This window comes from Camelus bactrianus, chromosome 19 (genome assembly GCF_048773025.1).
Source record: "Camelus bactrianus isolate YW-2024 breed Bactrian camel chromosome 19, ASM4877302v1, whole genome shotgun sequence".
In the NCBI taxonomy this organism is placed as follows: Eukaryota; Metazoa; Chordata; class Mammalia; order Artiodactyla; family Camelidae; genus Camelus; species Camelus bactrianus.
The window spans coordinates 21,830,567-21,847,937 of NC_133557.1; positions in this window are offsets into that span (position 1 = coordinate 21,830,567).

The window sequence follows — 17,371 nt, forward strand, 5'->3', positions numbered from 1 at the left end:
CACAATTCTCTCCTCCATCCCTGTCTCCACAGCAGGGAACCCTGGTAATGGAGGAGCAGCTCACAATTGCTTATGTGGGGCTGAGATGGTGTCATCTGATTATCTTTTTGGCTATTTATTCTTTCCGCTGTTGCTGTTCAAACACCAAACATGGTGATGTCTGTGACTTAACTCCTTATACTTTCTTAGGAAGAGACAGATCTTTTGTGTGAGTGCCTCTTCGTGTGTGTGTACCTGTGTGTATCCCTGAGTTCGTGTACACACACCTGTGTGTGTGCAAGCACATTTGTGTTCACTGCAAGCAGGTGCGTGGATCAGGCTTCAGGTCAGGATTTAACTCACCAGTTCAGGCACTCACTGGGTCAGAGGGTCTGCAAAGTGCCCTCTGGCCATGTTTCTTTCCCGTAATTCACAGCAAACTCCATGGTTTTCTAGGTCCAAGGCGTTGGCCTAAGTGTTCCAGGTTCCCTCCAAGCAGGTGGGGACTCCCGGACCCATTCAGGAGCTCAGTGTCCACTTGGGAAACAAGAGGGGCCTAAGGGGGCTCAGATGTCCCCCAGCCTGGGAAGTCGTCCCTCAGCCACGACTGGGCGGGGCCCTGGGCGGGGCCTCAGTGTAATTCTTAGAACCCTTCCTGTCCTGTTTCAGCAGCCCCTGACCGTCTCCAACCACCACGTCTGGGACAGCCTGCTCCCTCTGTGTCCCCCTGCACCTGGTGGTGTCTCTCGTTGTGATCCTCCTGGCTGGATAATCGGGCTTTTCAGGCTCCTTTCGCCAAGCCCGACTTCCTGCCCCCTTGTTGGCTTAACCTGGAGGGGACCCATCTCTTGACACCCACAAGCCCGTTTGCTCCTGTGAGTTCCATGGAGGCCCTCTGGGCAGAACACCCGCCTGGTTCTATCCATCTGGCTAAGCCAGAGTGCTCTTCTGCTCCCTGGACTCATATATATAAAACAATTAAAAAAAAGTCATTCCTGCTGTGTTTCTTTATCTCCAGCAAGAGGCTGAAACTCAATCTGACTGAGCATTTCTGGCTGCATTTGGGTTGGCATAGATGAGATTTTATGAGGGTTGTAAAAGTCAAGCTTTTAACGTGTCTCGAACAAATTGGCATGTGGAAGGAGAAACTTAAGAGCAGACACGTGATGGCAGAGGGGAGGCTCGAGAATGTGAGTGAGCCTCCGAAGTGGGGCACAGGTGTCTTGAATAATCCACCCAAGTTTGGCTGTAACTTGTTTCCTCTGCGATGACGCAGAAGAGGCTGCAGTCACCCCCAGGGGGTTGGGAACCAACGTCTCAGTGCCTGAGTGGGGACAGTTTTGCATGGTTTATAAAATACAAATTCCAGCATCATCTATCACATGAGTTTGTGGTTAATTCTGCTGAGTTTTCACTTAGACCCAAGCTGTCTTGTCTGTAGTATTGCAACTGCATTACAGAAAAACTGTTTACATTTCTTGAGGTATTGTGATAATGAAAAACAGCGCCACAAACCCCCATTAAGTCAGAAGAACATTAATTGTATTTCATGCTGCCTCCCTGGGCTGGCACGCTAACACAGACATGCTTTACTTCAGCAAAACAGGGCTCATCTTTGCAGCACGGTACCCATTTTCCTCCTTAATTACACGTAATTGTATAGTCTAATTTATTCTAACGCCCAACGCCTAAAAGTGCACATTCATGAATCAAGGGTGAGATTGGGAGGTAGAATTATAAACGGGTATAATTACAGTCTCCTGGGGGCTGCTTGTGAGTAATCTCAAAGAGCAATGATGTTTACTCTGAATTCTTACCAATTCTTACCAATGGCTGCCTCCAGTTAGGAACACAGATAACAGTGACGATTTGTCTGGTTGCCTAACAATACACCAATAGTTCTCTTTCGGATAAGTGAGCAAGAAAAGACTAAACATGCGAATTTCACGTAATTTGTGATGGGATGAAACAGGGGCACACAGGCACACCATGTAACTGAGTATTAAAATGATCACTGCTTCCCCCGGCAGCCCAGCAGCAGATCTCCGTGGATGAGGCAGAACTCGTGGGTTTCTGGTGGACGAGTTTTCTAAAGGGGAAAAAGCAGGGTCCGTTTGACCACAAGTGTTACTCAGTTTAGTCTCCCTCTGTGACAGCACACCTCGTTTTACAATTGCTTTCCAGAAAAATCACTTTTGAACTTTGCTCCTAATTAATCAATTAATGGATCAATTATGATTAATGTTGGTGGTTGACTTTGTAAAAGGGGAATTATGAGTCAGCGCGCCCCGGGGGCTGAAGTGCTAACTAACCTGGACTCTGCCCCCACTGGCTGGTGACTCCTTAGCTGACCTCCTTGGGTCTCAGTTTCCTTATTTTAAGAATGGGGATAACACTGAGGACTTTGCAGGTTGTCATGTGGACTAAGTGAGATGAATGAAGGTTAACCCACGGGGGTTGGCTAGGAGGCACACAGTGAGTGTTGGCTGCATCAGAATCAGAAATGTGCTACCATGGGCCTCTAGAGAGATTCCATTGTCTGCGCAGTCTGACTGTGAAAAACCCAAAGCAGTCCACACATCCTCCCTCCCCTGGAAGTTACGAGGGGAGAATGGTGGCTGGGAACTGGGCTGGGTGTGGAGGAGCTTGTAGGACCCCCTGCATGACCCAGAGCCGGCACCATGAGGGTCACTGTTGCCAGAGGGGCGAAGCACCACCATCTCTGAGGGCACACAGCTGGGCAAAAACAGGAGGGTAAAGGGGTCCTGTTCCTTCCACATTGGCACAGCTCTGTGAGCCCGGGGGAACTCTGCAGAGCGGCTGGGCCAGCTCTATCCTGCTCATTGTCCAAGGACCCCCAAAGTGTCCCCTTACCTTCCTTCCAGCAGGACCTGGTCTTGCCCCACGGCTCTGTCCCGAGAGATGCCTCCCATCAGGCACAGCGCCGTCCCTGCCACGGCGAGGCAGGACCTCAGCCACTTGGCACCCAGGCTTTTCGTCGTCCTGTGCTTGCTCTGGGTGACTCATCCGCTTGTGCTTATATCTGGTCGCCCATGGCTCTGGCAGGCGCCAGGGCCCACAAGGGCTGGGCTGCCGACCAAGACTGCAAGCGGACGCCGCTGCAAAGAGCGGTCCCCTTCACCTTGGAGAGGGCGACTTAGGAGAGTAGCACTTATGGTTCAGAGAACACTTACTGCACGTGCCTGCGAACGCGGCTGCAAACAGCAGACCCACCTTGGTTAGCTAAAGCAAGAGAGGGATTTGTTAAAAGATGTAAATGTTCCCAAATCCGAAGCGGTGGTGGTGGTGGGATCAGAACGCAGGGTCTAAGCGGGTGAAGACTGGGACCACACCATGGGGGCTGCTTTGGTAACACACCAACGCCGCTGCATCTGTTCTGATGAAATTGGGCCCAGACACTGAAGGCCTGGCCATGGCTGAGCCGCTGAAAGAACCAATGACCTTGCCACAGTGTCTTCTAGAAGCTCAGACCCCTTGGGCACAGCCCACTGTGAATTTTCGTCTCCTGCGGGCGGGCGTGTCTGACTGGTGGAATCTGGGCCACGTGACTGTATCCCATCGCAAAGAGGTGCGGGAATTGGAGTTTCTGGCACCGGCGTGGGAAGGCTGGACTCTTTATGGGAGATGTTAGCACAATGGAGAGAGGGAAGTGGGTGGCTGTGCAAGACAAACGCCTGTTCCACCTGCCCAGTGCTAGCGCGTGGGCTGGGCACTCAGTGCCTCGCATTTCATCCTCCTCCTCCTCATGCTTAGAGAACCAAGGATCAGAGAGGGGAAGTGACTTATCCAAAGTCACAGGGAGCTCAGACTCCAGAACTTTCCCCAAACTTCCAAAGGCAGGATTAGATGGAAAATGGCACAGAATTCTCCAGACCCCAGCCATCTGGGTGCCGTAATGCTGGCCAGGGGGCCCAAGCACAAATGAACTCATTTTGTGTGGCCAGTGCAGTCCCAGGGTGGGCTGCGTACACTTGCTCATTGAGTCCTCTGAATGAAGCAGGAAAAAACTTAGGTTTCATCCATTCACGAATAGCCAGATCACATAAAATTCATCTGGGTGTCCCCGGTCAGAGAACTTGGGCTCCGGTTCTGACTTCTTGCTGCATGACGCTGGGCCTCGTTCCTTCTCTGACCTCTGTTGGCTCATCTGTTAAATGGGCAGCAAGATCTCTCCCCACTTCGCTCCTCCCATGACTACCATTCTGTTCAAAGTTGAATGTGAAAAGGAATATATGTACGTATGTGGACGACTGAAACATTATGCTGTACACCAGAAATTGACAAAACGTTATAAACTGACTATATATCAATAGTAATAATAAAAGTTGAATGGGAGCATGGGGTAAAGGGTAAACTTCATGCAGGACAGCTCTCTTTTTCCTTGACCTTATTCCCTACCTGCAGCTGGTGGATGAGGAATTGGTACGACCTGAGTCCCACTGCATGGACTTGGGCTCATAAGGAGTCATAAGCCGGGTGATAGGAGCCCTGAGTGTTGTCTGTTTAGACAGTAAGTAGATTGAGAGCTGGATTTTTTTTTTTTTTTCCCTTTAACAGGGAGCACACGCCTGGGAGCCATTAACAGACACTCTCTGGGTCCGAAGGCCATCGGCTGTCTGCTTTGGGGGGAACTTTATGGCTGAGCCTGGTGGGGGAGGGCCTCGCTCTGTGCCTCAGGGCTGCTTAGGAAGGTGCTTTGATCAGCCTTGTCAGAGCATGCAGAAGCCTTGCGCATCTTTGGTGAAATGCTCATCTATTCATTCATTTAACAAATCTGTTTAAAGTTGCTACTAAGGCTCAGTAACTAAATCTCAGGCCTCAGGACCCAAAAGATGATTTTCATGACTCCAGCTCCCAGGGGCTTAGAGTCTAGCAGGTGACAAAGATACAACACTGAGTTCGACAGAGAGTTTGTGGCAGAACATCTTGCTTTTCACCAGCATCTGCCTCTGTTTTTCCTTGCTGATAGAAACTTGATTTTGTTCAGGTGGCAGTGTACCCCACTCAAGGGATGGCTCAGGACTGTTTCAAGCCACGGGTTCTCACGTGGTGGTTCCAGGACCGGCAGCAACAGCATCACCTGGGAACTTGTTAGAAATGCAAATTCTTGGGCTCCACCCCAGACCCACGGAATCAGAAGCTCCTGGGGTGGGGCCAGCAATCTTTGCTTTAACAAACACCCCCAGGTACCAATCATATGCGTGGCACAAGGCCATTTCTTGCCCATGAGGTGTAGGAAGGTATCAGCTGGGGGCTTTGGAGAAATAGTTTTCTTCCTGTTTAAAAGGTCAGAGTCTTAGAAGGTGGAGCTCCTACCTCATTTCCCCTTCCTCTGCTCCAGAAGTAGTGGCGTGTGCACATCTGCCTGGTGTTGGAGAGAGACATTGTGTGGCCAGGAGGGGGCGATGTTACTGATCGGCTGTGGACGGCCGAGTGGCAACTGCCCAACCACTTGGGGACCTTGTATGAAGAAGAAAACAGTAAATGCCCTCACAGCATTGCGACTTGTAGCCAAGAGCATCCCCGACAGACCCAGGTTTACCGGGCTGATAATGATCTACACTGACACAAACGTATCCCTGTCTCATTATGATGTTGCTCATGTCCTTTTCTTTATCTGTGTCATTTCCATATCTGTAATTTAACATCTTTTGACCACCTCACACCCATTAGGATGGCTACTATCAAAACCCCCAGAAAACAACAAGTGTTGGTAAAGATGTGGAGAAACTGGAACCCTTGTGCCCTGTTGGTAAGAATGTAAAGCGGGTGCAGCCACCATGGGAAACAGTATGGCGGTTCCTCAAAAAATAAAAAAGAATTACCATATGATCCAGCAATTCTGCCTCTGGGAATATGCCTTAAATAACTGAAAACAGGCTCTTAAAGAGATGTTTATACACCCATGTTCATAGCAGCATTATTTACAATAGCCAAACGGTGGGAGCAAGCCAAGTGTCTCTTGATGGATGGTTAAGATGGTAAATTTTATGTTGTGTGTATTTTACCACAGCTAAGAAGAAAATAACAAGACACACACGCACACACACACACAAACCTCTTGAAACCCACCGCTTCCCCTCATTCACATCTGCTGGCAGGTAGCCTGTTGCTCTTGCCTCTCCTCTGCGTTCTGGTCCCATATATCCAACAGGCTTCTTGGCATCTTCACCTGGAACTTGGGAAGGCAGCTCAAGTTCAACATGCCTGAGTCTGAACTCATGACCTGCCTCCCCAAACCTGCTCCTCCTGCCATGCTTGTCTTGGGGGTGACTGACACTTCCATTTATGATGTCAGAAATCACCCTCTTCCTTTGCCTCTTCACCCCAGCCTAATCCGTTGCAAATTCCTGGTGATGGCTCTTAAATATCCGCCAAGGGCGGGCGGCTCCCCCTTCTGCTCTCCTTCAGTATCACCTCTGACAACAGTAGTGAGGCCCAATAGGGCTCCCCCAGCATGCCCTGGCACCCCAAACCCATGCTTCAGGGCAGGGCCAGAGTGAGTTTTTCCGGCTGCAGATCTGATCGACCCCTTGCTAGTTTCACTCTCTGTAATCAATGCCATATGCAAATATTTCACAGAACGACCCAGCTCCTCCCAGAGTAAACTGCCCTGCAAGCTCCTCCCTGAGTTGATTTCACATCCAGTTGTAAGAGCCAAGTTGTCCTCTGGGTCTCTTGGGACTGAGTCTGTTAGATTTGGGGTCTGACATCAGGGAGGCAGGAGTGGGACATATGTCACTGACGATCACTGTCTTGGTTTGGGAGGTCCTGGCTGCAGACTCCGAGAAGAACTGGAGAGCAAACAGTTTATTTGGGAGGTGATTCCAGGAGATGCTGGCCAGGAGCAGGAAGTGAGAGAGGAGGGAGGAGAACAATTTGGGGTAAGCTATTAAGCCTGCTGGTACAGCAGACAGCTGGAGGACAGCCCCATGAGGAAGTCTAGGAGGTGGAGCCTTCCACGTGGACATTACCGCAGGATGGCGGGAGCCCCAACTCCTACATGCCACCCTTGGGGGTTGCTGGAAGGAGTATCAATTCTCTGGCACCTTCGGTCTGTCCTCTGTAGACAAAGTGATCTGCTGTGGTTGTGGACACATGCCTTTAGGCATCAGGAAGCAGGTATTAGTGGTTGGAAGTGGTCTCAGCCCACTGGAGGGCACAGAGAGCACTGCCTGGGGTGGGGTGATGATGAGTGATGCTAAGTAACTCAGACCCTCATGGCAAAACATGGAGACACATGGTTAGAACGTCTGTCCGTTCAAACCCTCCTCTCCCTCAAGGAGAAAAATCTCCGTTCGTGCTAATATGTCTTGACTCCTTTCTAACACTTGATCAGCTCCCCTTTGAACCGAGAGCGAGCCAGCCTTGGGCTTTGCACCTTCCCGGGCTGTAATCGATACCATTGAAACCATGGCTATGGTTTCTAATTTATTTTTCCAATTAAGTATGTAAGTTTGCTGTTAAAATAAATTTCTCCTTCCTCTTTCCTTTGTCCTGCTCATGCTTGAGGCCCAGTGGGAATGAGAGTGAGTGTGTATGGTTATTGATCATGTGTGTGAGTGTGTGAATGAGTGTGTATGGTTATGAGCGTGTGTGTCACAGTGTCTGGAGGAGAGCGGGGGTGGGGAGTCGGGGGCAGAGAGTGCAGAGGTGGCCTCCGAGGAGGGACGGTCCAGGTGGACAGAGCAGCCTGGACGTGTGGGCCTGGGGGCTGTGACTGGGAAGGGAGAGGAAGGGCTAGGTGGCTCCCGGGTCTGGTTTTACTTCGTCAATAAAAATCAGAGCAGCTAAACTTCACCGAGTGCACAGGCATCAGACACTGATCTGAGCACTACCATGCACCTTATAAATGTATTTATTTGATACGTTGTGCTTGCTCTGTGGAGGCCCTGCTCTGGTTGTTTTACAAAACAATAACAACTCAACAAACATTTAGACCATGTAATCATTAAACCATTCAATCCCCACGACAACCCTGCGCGGAGGCGTTCCGCCGTCTCCATCTGCTTATGGCGGCTGGTGACACGTCTAGAGGGAGCGCATGGAGGGGCTGGTGCGTTGACCGGCTGTCTATTTCCAGGGTCAGAGTCCACCCTATGATGATGCCCGGGTTTCCTCATGCTTGTAAAAAGCCATGAGTCAGTATGCTCATCAGCCATTTTACAGATGGAAAAACTGAGGCACACAGAGGTGAGCAATGTCTCCATTTGAGAGTGGCCAAGCCAGGACCCAGCCTAGGCCTCCAGCTCAGGCCCACATTGTAACCACGTGTCATCACCCCACAGTAATGAGCCCTTTGAAGAAAGGTGAGTCACTTACCTTGGCCATGCCTCAGTTTCCTCATTTGCCAAGTTGGGATCTAGTCATCCTGTCCTACTGACTCACCAGGGGTGGTGAGAGAAAGGACCAGGGCCAAGGCTCCCAGAAACGTCCATTAGGATGGCTCTCTGGCTGGGGAGGAAGCTGGCTGTGGCCGGCTCTGCCCCTGTGCCCTGAGCACCTGTGGCCAGTCATGTCCCCTCATTGGCTGCAGTTCCCTCACCTGGAGTGTGGGTGGGCTGAGGTGAGATCTGAGGTTCATGAGGCTCTACACGTGCCCCTGGTTATCCGGCGCCGTCCTGATGCACAGCGGGGCTGCCTGCGGTGACTCTCTGGGTGGTGGATCATGGCAGAGCAGACCAGCTGATCTGAGACTTATTGTTCTAGGAAAGCGCATTCGGGAGGGGCCAGGCTCGGCTCTGGCCTCCGCAATGACCCTTGTGGCCACATAACTGGGAAGCGATCCTCTGTGCTGAGACGTCACAAACACAGGTGGAGCTCAGGCCCTTACAGACTCCGCCTGGATGGATGTTGGACAAGAGGTCCAGCCCCGGGTTCAGATGCTCTGGGCCAGGCCAGCTCCTGTCAGTCTCCCCTGAGTTCTCCTTTGAGGCGGCGCTCTCAGAAGGGTGCATCATTCACTCATTCGGTTCATTCATTCAACAACTCTTTGCCAAGCGACTCCTGTGTGCCAGGCACTGTTCTGGGCGCCAGGGAGACAGCTGTGAGTGAAACAGACCAAAGGCCCAGTTTTCATGGAGCTGACAGTGCAGTGGGGTGGGGGAGAGGGGCAGTGAACAGTAAGGTACACCCCCCCCACACAAGTACAATCGTATAGATAAATGTATGTATGTGTGCACACACACTTATACACATGTACACATACACATTTAAGTTGTGTGTTATTGCAGGTACTAACAGATGCTATAAAAATCAGGCAAGGTATTGGGATAGAGAATTCTGGGGGGCTACTTTAAGTAGGGGGGCCTGGAAGTCCTCTCTGAGGTGTGCCATTTGGGCAGAGGCCTGAAGGAATTAAAGGAGTCTTCCACGTGTTTATCTGCAGGAAAAATGTTCCAGACAGGGGAAACAGCATGTGCAAGGGCCCCGTGGTCAGGGCATGTCAGGCATATTCTAGTCAATGCAGGGAGACCATGAGGAGGCAGCTGTGACAGTCCAGCCAGAGATGATGGATGCTTGGACCATTCGTGGTGGAGGTGGAAGGTAGTCAAATTCTGGCCATAGTTTAAAGGTAAAGCCAACAGGATAGGTTGATAGATTGGATGTGGGGGGACAAGAGGATGAGAAGCATCAAGACCACCCTCATGGCCTAATCACCTGGAAGGATGGAGTTGCCTTTTACTATGGGAATGACCAGCTTGGGTGGAAAAGGGGGCATTGGAAACCTGCACCTTGGACCCTGATGCTGGGGGTGCCCTCACCCTCAGTCCCTGCAGCCTCTGTCCATCTGCAGAAGGGCCCTGGAACACTAACCTTGGATTTAACCCGGAACCAACACTTCCTTCCTGAAATCCCATCTCTAAAGTTTCCAGGGCACTTTTGACTTTCTCTTTTAAAGACTCAGCCTGCGTTTTATTTTAACGGCTGGCGTTCATTCCAGCCCCTGCAGCTAGAGAATAAATGGATGAACATTCTCTCAGCACCCAGAGTGCCCCAGGCCCACAGAGGAGATTTAGCGTGGCTGCCACCTGTCCAGACGGGTTTGTTGGAAAGCACTACATCTGTTAAAGGGAGTTTGAATGTTAAAGAGGGGTATCAATTGTAGGAAGGAAGTTACTGAGTCTTCAAATGCCATCAACTGGGAAAAAGACGGATGGGGTTTTTATGGACATGGAGTTTGTCCCAATAAAATAAAACATCTTAAAACCTGTCTTTACTGGCATCAAAGTACTGCAGTGTTGTCTAACAAAGCAGATTACATCTCAGTGATGAAGTTTCTTAAAAACAAAAACCAAAGCAGTGCTGTTACCCATCTACCTGGCTTTCTAAAGCAACTGCAGTAAAAATATATATTTATCTGGGCAATGAAATTTACAAAGCTCCTACTGAGCGCGGGGCCCTGGGCTAAGGAGGGCGGAGAGCGGAGTCAGAGCTTTCCTCAGCAGGCTCATGGTTGCTGGGGGATGTGGACATGGACACAGACAGCACACAGGGTGCAGGGGGTTAGTGCAGTGAGAGGGGTCCTCAGGTTCAGGGGTGGGAGGGATTGCCAGGTGCTGGGGGGGTCAGAGAAGGCTTTTGGAAGGGATGCTGTGTCCATTAGCTTGCATTTGCTGGCACGTAATGGAAACCCTGAATGAATCTGATTTACACCACAAGGGAATTTATCTCCTACAACAGAGTCTACCAGTCAGATGGACTTCAGGGTAGGTTGGTTCAGCAGCCTCACACTACCACCCGCCTCTCTGCTTTGCCGTCTGTGGCTTCATTCTCAAGTCAGTTTCCCCATTGCTCACAAGGTAGCTGCCATTAGCCATTAGGACCACCTGTCTCCTTGTCCGGGTCCACTGGCATTGAGAGAGAAAGCTCTCCTTCAAGGGTCAGATGTACATCCTTGTCTCCAATACAGCTGGCCCTCTTAGGTCACGTGCTCACCGTGGACCACTGACAATCTCTGGGGGATTGCTGTACACCAATTACTGCTGACGAATCAGGATGACCCTGGAGCAGAGGATGGGGTCAGTATCTCCTGAGCTAAGGCGCTGATGGACACCAAAGTGAGGTTGGGCCAGCATCAACATGTCTCACTTTTGAGTGGGTGAACTGTTTGGTATCTGAATGATATCACAATAAAACTGCAATTAAAAAAAAAAAGACCAAAGCAAGACCAAACACAAAGCAAAGTTGGGCTTCTGTTTGCAAAGAGGAATGGGGAAAGGGTATTGGTTAGAGAGCCTTCTGAGCAGGGCGTTGGTGGATTGACTGGTGGGCTTTTACACTGGCAGTAGTAACAACCACCACCATAACTTGATAATAATATTAACAACAGTGGGCAGTAATTTTGAGCACATTTTAGAACCTATTCATTGCACGCAGAGCTTTAATGCAGAGCAGAGTCTCTCTGATCCAGCCTCCCTGACCTGACTCACCTGTTCATCTGAGTTAAGCTCTCCATTCCTCTGTAAACATATATACGGATAAGCCTACCGCTTAGGGCCATCGGCCCCTGCCTGAAACAGACAATGAGTTGCCTGTTGACTGAGTCACTGGTTTTGTTCCCAAACCTGTTTACTCCAGGTGTACTTTAGATCGTAATTACACAACTTAAATAAATGTAGCAAATGGGTAACTAGGAGTGCAAAAAGGGATGAGTGGCTGCTTCTATGAAAACCAAGTTGAATTGTTTACAAGATTTCTTAATGGCAAAAAGCTTAAGAAGAGATTTAAAAAACAGATGACGAAGAATAGCCCTAGAAGGGTACCACCCAATATAAATAGTCAAGTGCCGTGTGTGGCGCTGGAGCGCTTGAAATGTGGCTGGTGTGGCTGAGGAACGGAGTTTTCGATTTTGTTTCATTGTAGCCAATTTAAATGATTCGAGCAGATTCAGTTACCGAAAACCTTTTCAGTATATTTGGGGCAAAGTCTTTATATGAATCTGCTTTTTCCACTTTAAATTCCCTGAAATTGAAATGCAGATCAGCTATTTCTGATAAGCATAAAGATGCATTGTGAGTATAGCATACACACCAGATTTTGAAGTTTATACCAAAAAAAGTAAAATATCTTAATTTTTATATTTATTATGTGTTGAAATGATAATGCTTCAGATATGTTTGGTTAAATAAAATATATCATTTAAATGACAGCTTTGTTTTTTTGAATGTGGCTACTAAAATTTTTAAAATTACACATGTAGTTCACATACTTCTATTGGACAGTGCTGGTCTGGAAGGATTCAGCATTGACATTGCTTTGCTCGTGTCTTTAAGTCGTGATCCCACCTTCAAGATACTAGAAGGTGGGATTAGTGCCCTTATCAGAATTGTATGATTATCTGAAAGAAAGGAGACTGGGAGAATTCAACAGCAGACTCACATTAAAAAAAAAAAATTTAATTGGCTCTGTCATGAAAATCTTCACTAAGTAATGCACATGTATTTGTTTTCTGTTAACCTGTGTAAGGATGTGACTCTACCTTTTAAAAAAAGTCTCCACTTCAGCCAATTTAGTTTTACAAATGGGCTTACTGCTGGTCCCAGTCGTCCTGGGTGAGACGGCCCCTCCCGGGTTTTACAGCTGCTCGGGGATAATGATTCCCACCTTGGAGATGGGGGACACGAGGATCAGCAGGGGAGAGCAATGCACAGGGGTGCCCCAGGCAGGGAATCGAGGAACAAGGAGGACTGGGTCCCGAGCTCCCTGACATCATCCCAGGCTTGCACTCTTCCCACCCTGATGCTGCCAGGGTCCTGGACATGGTGCTCTGGTAGTAAGCCAGTTACAACTCACCTCACAAGAGAAACCCCACTTGCTCGGGAATTTCATCAGCCTCTCTAGGCTGAAGGCTTTCCAGGAGAGCAGGACTGACTTTCTGGGACTCCCAAGTTGTCATCGTGAAGTAGAAATAGCCAGTGAATGGAGTGCATGCTTCCTTTGGTGGCTTTAACAGTATGCCAGGTGACGGATGCCATGTGTGTGTCTCTCACCCCCTTCATACGGTGGAGCCCTAATCCCAATGTGTGAGATGGGGCCTTTGGGAGGCAATGAGGTCGTGAGGGTGGGGCCCTCAGGTTGGGATTAGTGCCCCTTTCAGAAGAGACCCCTCTAAGGAGAGAGCTTGCTCCTGTGCTCTCTGCTTTGCTGTGCAAGGAGACAGTGAGAAGGTGGCTTGTCTACCAGCCAGGAGGTAGGTGCTCAGCAGGAGCAGAATTGGCCTTGGCCTTGACCTTGGATGCCCCAGCCTCCAGCACTATGAGACAAAAACGTTGTCTAAGCTGCCCAGTCTATAGTAATTTGTCATAGCAGCCTGAACCAGGACCCCATAATTCCTCCCTTGTCCCTTGGTTGACATCTTGAGTAGATCTGGAAGCTTCTCACACTTCCTCAGCTCTAAGAACAAGTGCATCTTTCAGGCACTGAAGAGTCCAGCCAGGATATGTTAACAATCACTCTCACAACAGTCTCAGAGTCTCCTGCTGTGAATTCCCTTCCCGGAATCTCCTTCCACATGTCCCTCCTCTCTCACGTCGGGGTGGGGGTTGCTGGCAGGCATGGGTGTTTCCAGCACTGTCTTTAGAATGAGTGGGTTTTGCCTCTAGCTTTGGAACTTCAGCCAAAATCCCAAAATTCCTCCAGAAAAGTCTTCTTCAATGTCCAGTTGCAGTGGATTCCCTGTCTCTGGAGAGAAGGACTGTTTTTTGGAAAGAGGTGTCGGGAGCAATGTGTGTGGGGGGGGCTGTCACCGAGGCCCCTCTTCCACCCACGAGGGCACAGTCAGCAGTCAGTGCTGTGGGCTGGGACTCTGGCGCGGTGTCACCGGCCCCCGGGGGCGGGGTGTGGGCCCTGCCTGACTCTGCCCTGACACCTGCGGCTCCTGATGGGTCCGTGTGGCCTCGTCCAGGTGAGGACTAGGCGAGTCAGCGCACAGGAGCGCTCGGGACCCCGGCGCCCACCCGGTCAGTGCCCGTGAGCTCAGTGCACTGTCGTCCGCGGGTCGCCCATCAGCGGCAAAGGTGAATCTGGTCAAGAGGCCGCCCTGGAATCGGGGCTTTGGGTTTAGGAGGAGAGATTTCTGTAGGGCTGTTTTGAGATTTAGCCTGTAATTGGCAGCTTTGCTTCCAATAGCTCTCGAGAGACAAGCCATAAAAGGTTGCTTATCCCTAAGCCGAGAGCAGCGCGGCCGGCCGCGGGAGGAGCGGCGGCCCCGCCCCCCCCAGGGGCGCCCGCTCTGGCGGCTGCTGCTGTCAGGCGGCCCCACGCAGACGGGCCTTCCCAAGCCCCGGGCCCAGGGCCTGCTGCTCTCCCTCCTCCTGCTTCTTAATTAAAAACAAATTATATCCCAAAGCCTCCATTACTGCAGACTCCCCGACACTCTGCTGTGGGCTCATCTCCTGGATAAAGTATAGGCCTTCTCGAGGGCTTTTGTCCTCTGGGTATCTCTTTGATCTTGAGACCAGGAAGAAACGAGTGCTCTCGCTCAATGCTGGAAAATGCCTCCCTCGCTCATTCTGAAATCTCTCCTTATTCCCTCTCTTTCTGGCTAAGTGTTTATCTTTCTTTTTCAGGGGTGATGGATGTGTAATTCCTTGAAGGCTGTAAAGAAGGTTGTAAGTGGGATGGTGTTATTATTAGGAACGTGCACGATGATAAAGGCATGCTCCTTCCCTGCCCAGATCCTGGGGCCCTGTGATGCTCCCCTCTAAGGTGACCAGCTCCAGCCACTCTGAGCAATTACAGAAGACAGCATGGAACCAACCTGGTTGAAGGAAGGTCTTTTATGAGCAGGAAGAGAAGAAAGTTCTAGAGAGAAAGAAGCACTACCAGGAACCTACACCCGCCAGTCCCTGGGGCTCATCTTTGATCAGTTCATTCAATAAACATTTATCAAGGAATTTCTGTGCACAAGAGTTCATCCTAGGCACTGGGTTTACCAGAAGGACAAAGTCTCTATACTATGGAGCCCACATCTAGAAGGCAGAGATAGGAAATGAGCAATTAAACCAGTAAATAGTGTAATTTCAGATCAGATGAAATAGTGTAAAGGATATTGATGTGATAGTGACAGACTAGGGGCTGGGTCTCTTTCGGGACAGCTCTCTCTAAAGACATGATGTTTGAGTTGAGACCAGAATGAAGAGGAGTATTCCAAGCAAAACCTCGTGGAAGATGAGTGATGGATAAACAAAGATGTAGTCTTTACACACAATGGAATATTATTCAGCCTTCAAAAGGAAGGAAATTCTGACACAGGTGACAACACAGATGAATCTTAAAAACACTATGCCGAGTGAAAGAAGCTGGTCACAAAAGAACAAACACTGTATGATTTCGCTTAAGTGAGGGCCCAGCAGAGTCAAATCCATACAGACAGAGAGTAAAATACTGGTTGCCAGAGGCTGGGGGTGGGGTGGGTGCATGGGGAAATGGAGAGGTATTGTTTACTGGGTGTAGAGTTTTGGTTTTGCAAGATGAAAGGAATTCTTTGATGAATGACAGGGCTGATAGAGTGACTACGTGAACATACTAATGCTGCTGAATTGTACACAGAAATTGTTTAGGTGGTAGATTTAGGTCATGTTTATTTGACCACATTTAAAAAAAATTATTGGAAGAGGGTTCCAGGCTTAGGGAACAGCAAGTGCAAAGGACCTGTGGTAGAAATGAGCCTGGCACACTGGAGAAACAGAAAGCAGTCTAGAGCTTTAGGAGCAAAGTAAGTCAATTTGGGGAGTGGAAAGAGATGTGATTGGAAAGAGAGGGGCCAGAGCAGGCCAGACCTTTTAAGTTTAGATTTTGTTTTACAGAGGCTAAACCCGAGATTCCAAAAAAAGAGTCCCAATAACTTGTTCAAAGTCAAATAGCCATGAAGTGGAGGCATCCTAGTGGTCTTCTGATAGCTTAGCTCTTCCCCCTCCTTCCTTATCAGATGTGCCTATTGTCACCCAGAGTGGTGACTCCATTTCCCAGCTTCCCTTGCAGCTAGGCATGGCCCTGTGACTTAGTCCAAACTAAGGGGAATTTACAAGATCTGGCTTGCTCTGGGCCCTGCCTTTCCAGTCACATCTCTAACATTTTACACCCTGCTTTCTATGGGCAGACCCTGCTGAGCATTACTGCCACTTTCTGCTCTAATCTGTCCCATGGTCTTATCCAATAGGGACTGTCATTATCCTCATTTTTCAGACAAGGAAATTGAGGCACAGAGAGGTTACATGACTTGCCCAAGGTCACACAGCTAGTAAGTGGTGGACTGGGATTTGGACCCAGAGAATCCTCCTCCAGAGGCTGTGCTCTCAGAAAGCTAACAGTTGTGATGTGCTGTCTTCCTGCACAGAAAACACTCACAGTGTCACTCTGTGACCTTCTTAGGTCACATTTCTTGGCATTCCAACATCTGGCTTCCAAAAAAGGCAAAATGGAAATACTTCACCCAGGTGTTTCCTCTTTTCCAGACGCCATCCACCCCTCCTGTGACCTCCCACTCTCGGCTCCAGACTCATCCACCGCCCCCGCTAAGAACAGGCAAGCCCTGATTTCCCAGGTGCCTGCAGAGCCGGGCTGCAGAGTCGGCAGGTGGGGTCTGGGCCCCCCGCCTCCAGGAGAGAATGAGCAGGATCTGTGTAGCTTTACGACCCAAGACGGACCGTGTTCAAGTTCATGCTACTCGCTGGGATCCACCTGCAGCAGAGAAAATGAGGGGCTTTGAGCTGTAATTCCTGGATTGAGAGTCTTCTGGTCTCTTAGGTGGGACCATAAAACCAGAGATTGCAGCAACGATGGCCCTTCCCAGGGGGCCAGAGAGTAGCTGAACATGAGCCCACCCTGTGCTGTGGGGACAGACCTGCCCCCTGCTGGGCTGGAGCAGCTTCCCAAGGCTCGTCCCTGGTGACCCGCGCACCTGCCAGTGACAGGAGGAGCTTGGCAGGGAGCCAATCCGAGAGCAGTGAAGATGGAAGCACAATTTCCAGGGACCAGGCAATGAAATATTCATGCCAGGTGAACTCTGCATCTGAGCCGAGCAGAGTCTTGCCGTCTGGACTTTGCAGGCTGCTGGTGCGGTGTCTACATGGCACGTCTGCATAGCCCGGCAAAACTTTCTGACCCTTCGGAGCCCAGCAGCGGCAACCTGAGACTGAGTTGGTGGTAGAACTGGGTCCCCTTGGAAATTCTGAGGAATTTATAACTGTGGGGCCCCCCCATCCTGCTCCATTCACAATGTCATACATCCTGGGTCAGTCCCGCAGAAGCCCGAGTCCTGTGCTGGGACTTTCCTGGCTTTGGGGCTTAGTAACACGTGATGGTCTGGAGAGGTTGCTGCACACAGGGGAGGGGTGGGCCAGTGGGGGAGTTTCCCTGGTCTGAGGCA